Source organism: Aulonocara sp. 'chitande type north' Nkhata Bay, linkage group LG18 (assembly GCF_057382095.1).
Source record: "Aulonocara sp. 'chitande type north' Nkhata Bay isolate Kocher_YH1m ecotype deep benthic linkage group LG18, A_spYH_male_GT1.1, whole genome shotgun sequence".
NCBI lineage: Eukaryota > Metazoa > Chordata > Actinopteri > Cichliformes > Cichlidae > Aulonocara > Aulonocara sp. 'chitande type north' Nkhata Bay.
The window spans coordinates 16,273,524-16,285,219 of NC_141361.1; positions in this window are offsets into that span (position 1 = coordinate 16,273,524).

Here is an 11,696-nt window from a genome sequence, read left to right on the forward strand (position 1 = left end):
TTAATTCAGGTGTTCCAATTACTATCATGAGTGAATAAAACCAAGCACCTAGGTGTGCAGACTGCTTCTACAAACATTGTAGGAAACAGTTTGGGGATGACCCCTTCCTGTTCCAACATGACCACACACCAGTGCACAAAGCAAGGTCCATGAAGATGTGGCCAGAACTTGACTGGCCTGCACAGAATCCTGACCTCGACCCATCAGAACACCTTTGGGATGAATTAGAGCGGACACTGCAAGCCAGGCCTTCCCATCCAACATCACCTTACAAATGTGCTTCGGAAAGAATGGTCCAAAACTCGCTTAAACACACTTGTAAAGCTTGTGGATAGATGTCCTCGAAGAGTTGAAGCTGTTACAGCTTCAGAGTGGGCTGGCATCATATTAAACTCTATGGATAAGGAATGGGATATTAGTTAAGTTCATGTGTTTGTGAAGGCAGAAGAGAAAATACCTTTGGTATTATTCACCATAGTTCTTCTCTTCTAGAAGCCCTTTTCTCAGGCCTGAAGGTAGATACTATAAAAAAGTGACTAGACCCTCAAAAACAGCTCATTTCCTTTTATAGTTGCATGTAGTTTTTCATGTGGATAAATTAAAAATTCCCCGGTACCAAATGCTAACACTTGGCAGAGAAGCTTTGATTCAGTTGTGTAAAAACCAACTTTCTGCCAATTAAAAGAAGCTTCTCCAGATGTCTGTAATGTGCTGTGGGTAGATGCAACTCTCTAGAGGGCAGGCCTAAGAGTGAAACACCAAGATCCTTTTTTATTATTTGTACTCAATTAAATTCCTTAGAAATAAATGTTCAGAACCTGGAAATCAATTTACACTCCCAGAAGTAGTGAAAATATGTTCGCCTATCAACAAGGCATTTCTAAACATATTAGTTTTCTTTAGAAAGTGTAAATTATTTCTATTTGCACACAATACCAGAATTATTTCAGAACAATGAAAAATTACCAGGGTCAACATTATTAGCCACCTAAAAAACTGACCTCTTTATGGAGCCATAGCACAAACCACTGTTGTGCAACGGTGTGCTTTAACATTGTTATGGTCAAAGCTTGTAAAATCCAGTTAAAAGTTTGCACACAATATAGAAGGATTTGAGCTTGAGAAAGCATCATGCACAAAACAAAAGAAATCGGTTTAGACTTGAGTAGAGTAGTTGATATACAAAGTTATCACAGCATTTCCTGCGTCATGAACTAGAGTGAGAAGCATCATCGAGAAATTCAAAGAGAGCCACACAGTGCAGCACAAGCCTGTCAGAGGCAGGAAGTGAAAGATTTCGAAGACTCTGGAAAGAAAATTGAGGTATGCTAAAAACAACCTGAGGAAAGATTACTCATACTGGAAGCTCGTTCTTTGGTCAGAGCTTTGGTTTGGCCACAGAGATGCACTCAGAAAAAAAGACATTGAGTGGTTGTTACTTTTACAAGAGTCTAACTTGTAATTTGAACAAAAAAATCAAATGTTTCTATAGTGAATGTAATTAAATCTTTTATGATCTGCATGAAATTTAACAACTTAATTTGTTCTTGTGGAGATGACATGATGCAATAGTGGTTAGTTGCCTGGACTCGAGAAATTCACAAGATGACATGAGATTTCAAACCCCAGGAAATCACTGGGGTTATAAGAGGCAGAAAAGCACATGCACACTTGTCTGCTATTAGTATTTATTATGGTTTAACCTGTCAAAAACAAAAATCTAAAGAAAATTCTGTAGCAAGCTTTGTCGTCATCGCTTTCCTACTGTTTTTAAAGTATGGATTGACAGCTTGCTGGTGCACTTTCTGTGTGGAGTTTGCATGTTCTCTGCATGTCTGCCTGGGTTCTCTCCTGGTACTACGACTTCCTCCCACAGTCCAAAGACATGCAGTTAGTGAGGTTAGGTTAATTGGTAACTCTAAATTACCCATAAGTGTGAATGTGAGTGCAAATGGTTGTCTGTCTCTCTGTGTTAGCCCTGCAATAGACTGGGAACTTGTCCAGGGTGTACCACACCTCTCACCTTATGACATCTGGGAGAGTGTCCAGTCCACCCCGTAAGATGGATGGAGTAACCAGTGGAGTAACGCTGGAACTGGGAATCTTGTCAAGCCCCCAAAAGTTGATTCTGTTCATGTGGATGTAGCGTTTTCAGTGGGAGAAACATTTCGTCACTCATCCAAGTGACTTCTTCAGTCTCAGCCGACTGCAGGTTTCCCCAATCTTATAAACAGGGAGGAACGCTGGTTTGAGCGGGGAGTCAAGGAGGCCATTTACCTGAAAGGGGAAAGACCATCTCTGAACTGAGGAGGGAGCCTAAGGGTACATCTTTTGCCATTTTGCAATGCTGTGATTGCAGCCATTCCCCAACTCTCTGTGAATGGTACTCATGGCCATTGATCAGTGGACTTTGATCAGTGGTTGTTGATCAGTGGTCATGAGAATCTGCATATTAATCATCAAGGAACTGACCTTCCAGCCCATTGCTCCTTCAGTGGGCTGGTTTCTGTCATTATGCAAATGTACTGTTTATAAGATTGGGGTGACGAAATGTTTCTCCCACTGAAAATGCTACGTCCAGATGAACAGAATCAACCTTTAGGGATTTACTTACCTGGATGATTGAGTATGCACCAAAATCTTGTCAAGGCAGAAGGAGTCATGAAGAAACAGGGAAGTGAAGATTTTGAAAGAAAACCTCCAGCAGTCAGCAGCAAGACTGGCTTGAAAGACATTTTCTTTGTCTTTCAATGCGACAGTGACTCAAAAGATACATCATTCCTGGTGAAGAACTACCTCAAGGATCCAAAATGAATGTTATTGACTGGACGTAGGTAGCACAACTTGACTGGGAAAAAAAACAGTATTCACAAAGAACTATTGGCAAAAACTTTGCATATCTCATCATAGTGTTCACTGTGTTCTTAAAAACTGAGGAAACTGGACAAGATGAGGACAGAAACAAATGAACAGTTCCTGAAAATCATGTTCTTAAGAAACAGGAAAAAATTTGTCCTGACACAGGACCGGATAAATATATCTGACCCTTCAGTTGTTTGCTGAAGCCTCATCAGAAATGGTCTCAAAGGAAGGATGGCTGTCAAGAAGCCATTCTTAAGGGGAACAGGGCAAGAAGCTGTAATATGTCAGATTAAACAATAGCTGGAGTAAAAATCATTGGCAACAGGTTTTATAGAGTCATGAATTCAACACACACTGATGACAATTTACCACCAAAATTAAACCAATTTAAACAGTGTGTACGGAGGACGTCGGCAGAGAGGTACAGAAGTGAGTGTCTACTGCCAGCTGTAAATCAATGTGGAGGCTCTGTCATGGTTCAGGCAGTGCTGTTGGGGATGTTGCCAAAATGTATAAAATCATGAACGCAGAAAAGTGCCATCAGATTTCGAACCACCTTACAATATCATCTGGAAAGCAAATGGTTAATTTTCTTCTAACATGGCAATAATCCCAAACACACTGCCAGTGTGGTAAATGCATACCTGGATAGAAAACCATGCAGTGCAACACTATCAGTCATGGACGGGGCTCCCCACAGCCCGGAGATCAACATTACTGAGGATCATCTTGACAGGAAATAGAACAAAAGAAAGTAACCACAGTTTGGTTTATTTTGATAAATGCATTCAAAAGAATTTGAAAAACAGTCTAATAAATTATATCTGCATATATCCAGTTTTATAATTGTCATTCTTGGCGAATGAAAGCTTTCATTTAGGTCAGTTCAGGAGTTTAAACCATACTTGACTACCTGATGTCAAAGAAGCGATTAACATGATTTTCTTTTACACAGTAGGTGGCCGCAAACGCCGACGCAGAGGGAGAAGATCTGGCGTTCTGGTTCGACTGAGACGGCGCACTTACAGACCACCGTTACCCAGTTTATTACTGGCTAATATGCAGTCTCTGGAGAACAAGCTGTGCGAGCTTCGGGCACGGATCTCATTCCAGCGAGAGATGCGGGACTGCTGCGTGATCTGCCTCACAGAAACCTGGCTATCGGACAAAGTACCGGACTCCGCAATACAACTGCCGGGGTTCTCTGTGCACCGCGCGGACAGGTCACAGGATCTTACTGGGAAAAGCAGAGGCGGTGGTGTGTGTTTCATGATCAACAACAGCTGGTGTGATTATGCGAACGTGCACCCGGTCAAATCCTTCTGCTCACCGGACCTGGAGTACCTGATGATTAAGTGCCGGCCATTCTGGCTACCGAGGGAATTTACAGCAGTGATTATTACGGCTGTTTACATTCCCCCACAAGCCGACACTGACCGTGCACTCAGGGAACTGTACAGCGCGATCAGCAGCGAGGAAACCGCACACCCAGAGGCAGCGTTTATCACAGCCGGAGACTTTAATAAGGGAAACCTGAAGAAAGTCTCACCAAAACTCCATCAACACATCCTTTTCAACACACGTGGAAACCGGCAACTCGACCACTGTTACACCTCTTTCCGGGATGCGTACAAAGCCCTCCCCCGCGCCCCATTCGGCCAATCAGATCACTGCTCCATCCTGCTCCTGCCCGCCTACAGGCAGAAGCTGAAACAGGAAGCTCCAACCCGGAGGGCGGTGCACTGTTGGACGGACCAATCGGAGTCTGCGCTGCGGGACTGTTTTGATCACGCGGACTGGGAAATGTTTCACGTGGCCGCCAGAGACATTGATGAGTACACAGACTCAGTCTGTGGATTTATCAGGAAATGCGTGGAAGATGTCGTCCCATCCAGAACAGTCAAATCCTTCCCAAATCAAAAACCCTGGATTAACGGAGATGTTCGCGCGGCACTGGCGGCACGGAACACCGCCTTTGCCTCCGCGAACACATCGGACTACAAACACGCACATTACCAACTCCGGAAGACGATCAAAGCAGCCAAACGTGAGTACAGGGACAGGGTGGAACAACAGTTTGACAACCCTCGGAGTATGTGGCAGGGACTAAACACGATCACAGACTTTAGAGGGAAAACCAGCACACCGCAGACCACGGCCTCTCTGTGTGAGGATCTAAACGTATTCTACGCTAGATTCGACACAGCGAACACCATGAGACCGGACAGTGTGCGCACCGCGGATGACGTCAGTGCGCACACTGTGTCTGAGGAGGATGTGCGGAAGTGCTTCAGGAAGGTGAACGCACGCAAAGCTACTGGTCCGGACGGGATTCCCGGCCGCGTCCTCAGGTCATGCGCGGCTCAGCTGGCTGGAGTGTTCACGCACATCTTCAACCTTTCCCTCTCTCTGTCTGTAGTCCCAGCCTGCTTCAAAATGGCCACCATCGTCCCTGTACCCAAATCCTCCACCATCTCCTCACTGAACGACTGGCGACCTGTAGCCCTGACCCCCATCGTAAGCAAATGCTTCGAGAAGCTGGTCAGGGACTTCATCTGCTCTGCACTACCCGACTCACTGGACCCTCTACAGTTTGCATACCGCCACAACAGGTCCACTGATGATGCCATAGCCCTGACACTACACACTGCCCTGTCACACCTGGAGAAGAGAGACACGTATGTGAGGATGCTGTTTGTAGATTACAGCTCAGCATTCAATACCATCGTTCCCTCGAAGCTGGACAGGAAACTGCAGGATCTAGGACTGAGCAGCTCCCTCTGCAGCTGGATCCTTAGCTTCCTGTCTGACAGACGCCAGGTGGTCAGACTGGGCAGCATCACCTCATCCCCCGTCACACTGAACACTGGTGCTCCACAGGGGTGTGTACTGAGCCCTCTCCTGTACTCACTCTACACCTACGACTGCACAGCCACTAACAACTCCAACATCATTGTGAAGTTTGCGGACGACACTACAGTGGTGGGTCTTATCACCAACGGTGATGAGACGGCTTACAGGGAGGAGGTCAGCGCCCTGACCCACTGGTGTCAAGACAACCATCTCACCCTCAACGTCGCAAAGACAAAGGAGTTGATAGTGGACTTCCGGAGGTGCAGAGAAGTACACACCCCCATCACCATCAACGGCGCTGCTGTGGAGAGAGTGAGCAGCTTCCGGTTCCTTGGAGTACATCTGGCTGAGGATCTTACGTGGTCAGTACACACAAACAAAACAGTGAAGAAGGCGCAGCAGCGCCTCTTCTTTCTCAGGAGACTGAAAAGATTCGGCATGAGCCCCCGCATCCTCAGGACCTTCTATCACTGTGCCATTGAGAGCATCCTCACTGGATGCATCACCACCTGGTATGGCAACAGCACCGCCTACAACTGCAAAGCTCTCCAGCGAGTAGTGCGGTGCTCTGAACGGATAATTGGAGGTGAGCTTCCCTCCCTCCAAGACATCTACAGGAAGCGCTGCCTGAGGAAAGCGGGGAGGATCATCAAGGACTCCAGTCACCCCAGCCATAAACTGTTCAGACTGCTTCCATCAGGAAGGAGGTTCTGCAGCATCCGGTCCCGTACCAGCAGACTGAGAGACAGCTTTTTCCATCAGGCCATCAGACTGCTGAACACGTCATAGACACCTCAGCTTCACTACTGGAACTTCAACATTATGCACTCCACACTGTATATAAATGCCACTTGTTTTGCACATATTCAACTCTGTATATTTTATATATTTTATTATTATTATTATTATTATTATTTTATTTTATTTTTTTACTATTTAATTTGTAAAAATGTGTATACACACACACACACACACACACACACACACACACACACGTAGGAAAATATTTAGTATACACATCCAGAAATGCATACACTATTATATATTGTACATATATTTATTAGTTTCAGGTTGGCCATTCTTGTATTTTGCTCGTTTGTGTTGTTGTGTTTGCACATCTCTGTTGCTTGTGGGGCTCGCACACAAGAATTTCACTCGCATGTGCTGTGCCAGTGTGCCTGCACATGTGATGTGACAATAAAAAGTGATTTGATTTGATTTGATTAGGTAAACATAGGTGTAACCGATAACTTTAACAAAGACTCAAGAACCTCTGAAAGGCTTGACAGTGTGACAACAAGCCATATCATCTCACTGAAGCCAAAACAACCGACTTTCGTTTAGCCATCAATCCCTTTATTTGCTCGTTTATTTGCACCTGTTCCTACACTGTGACCTCTGTGACGTCTGTTTAACAATGTGTGCAACTTGTGAGAAAATACACACTTGAAGCCAAAATGTTAAATTATCATTATGGTAACGGAAAGAAAACAAGAAAATAATACAGTCTGTCCTAAAGAAGAAAACCGGTTAAATCAACTTAGAGCAGATGTTATAAAAAAGACAAAATGGGCCTACTGGTCGTTCTGCTCTTAAAAGATTGCAAGTAGCATAACGTTTTGTTACCACTAGAGGTCTCTGTTGCACTGTGTTGCATGTTTCCGACTGAATGCTCTGCATTGCCAAGAGTTTATATTAATTTATACTAACTGATGTTTATGACACTTGTCGCCACATGTATATAATGACATTAGTAATAAAATCCTGGCAGTGTTTTTTTTTTTTTTTAATTTTAGATATATCATAACTAGGTTAATATAATAATGGCATTGACAAATTTGACCTTATATTTAAGGTTATGTTAATGATATTTAAAACTATACAGATTTAAAGACTGATTCAGTTCAGTTCAGTTTTATTTTATTTATACAGCACCAAACCACAAGAATAGCTGCATTAAGATCCTTCATACTGTAAGGTAAAGACCCAGTAATACAGTGAAACCCAACAATCAGACAGCTTCCTGTGAGCAAGTACTTGGTGATGGTGGGAAGGAAAAACTCCCTTTTAACAGGATGAAACCTCTGGTAGAACTAGGCTCAGAGAGGGCCATGATAATATATTATAGTTACATAGATAATACTAATTTTACCTTTTGACCTGGTTCCCAACATTGAAATCCATATATATATATATATATATACACTATCTAAATTTAACAGTAGGCTCTTTTTTTTTAGAACACTAGACCATATAGATCTATGCAGCGACGTCTTTCTGTAGACAGTCTGGACAACAATGAAGAGTAGGAACTGCAGGTTCTTTGGCCCCCGTTAATCTGAGCAGCCCATCAGTCCCTGCAGCGCCACAGCAAAGACTCCTGCCCTTGGTGAGAAACAGTGAGCTTCCTGTGTTTGTGTGAAATTTCCTACTCATGAAGTACTTCAGCACCTCATTGTGAGGCTCTACGCACATGACTCTGCTATTACTTGCACAATGATTAAAGAAAAACATGCAAGCATGCATCATACATTTTCCTTGCCCAAAGAGGTATAAACACAATACAGTCAACTCGTCATGGATATATTACTGTGCAGCACAGCAATAATTAGGAGAAAGGAGAGGTCTGAAAGAAAAATGAGATGAAGGTGAGAGGGCAGAATGTGGAAGGAAATGGGTAAAGATCAGCCACAACAATGGGAAAATAAAGTTGAATCGTCCATAAATTTACTGTACTATAATAAATAAAATCATGGAATTTCACTCTCAGTGGGAGAAAGTGGTTGCCATGACGTGCACTTGAGTTCCTGGTAATTTACACCAGGAAAGGTTAGCCTTTTTGGTTTTTGGTTTATTTCTATGCCAGCAAAATTTTGAGCCATTGCAGGGTAAAGCAATTAAAATGCCTGTCAAGCTATTTCAGGCGTGCTAATGTCACTGCTTGCCTTAGCTGGCCTTGCTGGAACACACATTTGACATTGATACATCACACAAACACTCATTCAAACACACGCACACACACACACAGAGGAATGCATGACAGAAAGAAGAAAAAAAAGCAGAGCATTAAGTCTTTATTCAGGGATTTGAAAAAAAAAGGTTTTGATTTTTTTGACACTGAGTTACTCCCGAGAGAGAAATCTATCAACATTAACAACTGTGATCAGATTAGGTGTGTGCAGATGAAGGATTTAGATAAGAGCAAGTGTGTGAGGCCAGCACAGAGCTCTCAAACGGAGATGGCCGGTCTTAATGGGCTGGGGTCTTATCAGAGGAATCTAACGAGCTCCCTGAAGTTCACCTCTGTTTAACCACGTGCTTTTGAATGACACTTATACGGCTCAGTGATGTGCTCTGGCACGAGGACCATTCACTTTCACCAGAGTGAGCATCATGGGAAATAAGTTTGTGACACAGAGAAGGGGGGGGGGGGGGGGGATTAAATTAATATTCATTAAATCCCTGAGGATTCTACTAGAAACGGAAGATTATAAGAAAATAAATATGAGGAATATTGGACTTTTGGGGACTTTTTGCCAACACTTTGAATAGTACGGATACAACACCTCATATAGAAAATATGAAACCAGCTGTCAGCTTAGAAAACAAGAGTAAACCGCTCGCGTGCCTCTCTCTTACCAGCACACCTAACTCTCAGAAACTTGTGTTTCAACAGGAGGATTGTGTGCCACACTATTTCTTGCAAATTCCAGCGACAGTGACTTCCTGAAATCTTGTTGCCACTGTGCGTTTTGATTTAGGAATGTGTGTCTGTGTGTCAAAAGCTTACAGCCTCCCAGCCTGCACAGCTGTGCCTGACACAGGCAGATATGCTTATCCTGGTTGAGTGTTAATGCTCTGTGGTCAAGAGGGCAGGGCCGGTTGTGGTTGGATACACCAAATGAGGAGAAGGTGGGTTTAGGGAGGGGGGTGGTGGATATATTTGGCAGACGGTGTGACAAGGTAGTTGGATGTGCAGTGGTGTCCCAGGATTGATGTCTCCGTCATAGAAGGCCCACCCATGTGACACAACCCCCACCCCCAACATCAAACGTGCCGTATTACGTTGATCTATGGAGATGGCTGGGCAGCACTTTCAACCGAGTCAGGCCAGGTCCATCAAAGGATTTATCTCTTCACAAGATTAAAGGAGGCCAAGGCGTCTGCCAAACAAAGACTAACTCTGAGGGTCAGCCTGGGTCCTGAACTGAGAGATTTAAACTGATACAAGCTTCATGTCGTACTAAGAACCAGGAGAACGCTTAAAATCAGACGTATCCTAGCTTATACTCATGATTGTCAGCGATGATTGATACATTAGTAGTTTCTGCATGTACAGCAACACTGTAAACACATTAGCGCATACTTTCTGCCAGACCTTAAGTCAGGCAGGGTTATTCAAATCCTCCTTTATATTTCTGACATGTTCCTGGCATCTTTCAGGATTCCTCAGTAATGAGGAAATCACTTTTTGGGAACATTAAGGTCAATTATTTTTTCCTGTTTCCCTTTTAAATGGTACGCTGGACTCTATGTACGTGAAAATCGGAACCGCCTTTATACAAATTCATGTCACGTCCAGTGACTTGTTCCTGTTGCTTTGACCTTTGCACTCCTTCCTATTAGTCACTTTGTAGTGTTTTTGGGTCTAGGAATGCAGCCTGGTTTCACTGTTTCACTGTTTGGCTGAGACAGTTTGGCTAATCTAACAGATTAAATGCCAAAAACAAACCTGCATATGTAGAAAGTGGTTTCCAGCATGAACATAATTACTGGATTTGTGCCTTGTTCTCATGTTAACGGTCTTCCTCACCTTACTCTTGTGCCCCAGCTGTTCTGCAGTTTGTACTGAATGCAGACATGAAAAAAACAATTTAGCTACTCTGTTTTTCTTGGCAAGAATTTCCTTCTTTTGTTTTTCTTTTACACGAGCTTGCTCTTTTTAAGAGTATTAGTGTTTTTGGTCACATAGTTTGCTGTTTTTGGTCTGTCCCACAGTGAAAACACTCATTTATATTCATTTGGAATTCAAGTGGGTGAGAGACAAAGTGGACTGGTAGTGAGATACAATCAGGTACTGGATGACGTGGCTCCTTTCATATTAACGTGTAGGTTTTCAAACGAGCTGAGAGCCCGAACATGAACGAGACGGCCTTAAATCAGGATAAAACATCCTCAGGAATGTAGCTTTGCATACCTTGCAGTTGCTTTCACGTGGGAATATTTGTCTCACTTATAAAATCAGTGGCTGAGAGTGTCTGGTGATGTTAATGGAAGAGCGAGATGAAGGAGAAAGACGACTTTTATTTGAGTTCTTTTGTTCTTGTGGAGCAGCTAATCCATAATAATTATACAGTAGAGGAGAAATGTGACCCGTGCTGACTTCTTTTATGCACTATCATCATTCAGCTGATTCGACTGGCGGCTTGCAAGGCGATGTCTGGTTCACAGCTAACAGTGCTGCTATGCGCTGCGCCGCCAAGCCTCGCCCATAGTAGGAGGAGAGTGCAGGGCAGGGTGAGCACTGTGGAGGAGACTCTGTGCCTGGCACGGAGACACACACACACACACACACACACACACACACACACACACACACATGCACAAACACATGCACACACTAGATAGGTAACCTTGGGAATCACAGCCAAAGCAGAACAGAATGTACATTAAGGAGGGAATTTCTCCTCCCCTTTTCTTCTTATTTCTCTTCCTGCAAAACTCTCTCCTAACTTCACGGTGAGGCCGAAAAGTTCCCCAAATTCTCTTCCTCATTTAGGCAACTTTGTTCCCTCTTGCTTTTTCAGTGGCGCAACCTGCATTGCCTCCATTTTACTGCAGCAATGTTTGCTTCTCAACATCAGGCGCGTTTAAAGGTTGAAGAGCACTACGCCATAATCAAGCCCTCGCCCTGCTGCTCCCTTCCTCCTTCACTCACTGTCAAACAGTTCAAGCGCGGGAGGTCACATGGGTAAACTTTG